Consider the following 711-nt stretch of genomic DNA (forward strand, 5'->3'; position numbering starts at 1 on the left):
GTGTATTTGCAGAAATTCAAATTTGCAGGAAATGTCATTATATTTAAGAGTTGACACGTCTCTCTTCAAAGTTTATTTGCGACTGATTTATGATGCCGTTGTTACTAATCATTACTTTTAATGTTGTTTATTTCCTTTCTATGCTTATATAAGAATTCCCACCCTTTATTACAACGGTGAACCAGTAATGTGAGTTTTATAGAAATTTTGTGTCTTTTTGTAGAGCTATAAATCACTACTACGAAACGTTAAGCGAAATAAGTACTAAGGAAATGAGAGTTTATTTAATAATGATTGGGGGAGGTATCAATAAAACTAGTATCGAGAGTTGTGGTAGCGTGAATAAGATCTTGAATTAATCATCGAATAGCGAGAGCTAACAGAGATTCCCAGCCTGGGGTCCACGGAACCCTGATGGCCACAAAGCTAATACAATGGGTCCGTGAAAAAAGTTAAAACACAAGTATACATATTCATATAAGTTTGTCTGATCTCTCTCTCTCTCTCTCTCTCTCTCTCTCTCTCTCTCTCTCTCTCTCTCTCTCTCTCTCTCAATTAGTGATATTTGCTAAAAAAAAATTCTATAATTAGGCAGGAACGAGTTATAATTCGGTATATATAGTAAATTAACAATAAATACAATGTGGAAAGTGGGAACATATAATAGGGTAACCATGATATGGTTATCGTACAAACACTGTTAATCGATTG

Source organism: Palaemon carinicauda, chromosome 16, assembly GCF_036898095.1.
Source record: "Palaemon carinicauda isolate YSFRI2023 chromosome 16, ASM3689809v2, whole genome shotgun sequence".
Lineage (NCBI taxonomy): Eukaryota > Metazoa > Arthropoda > Malacostraca > Decapoda > Palaemonidae > Palaemon > Palaemon carinicauda.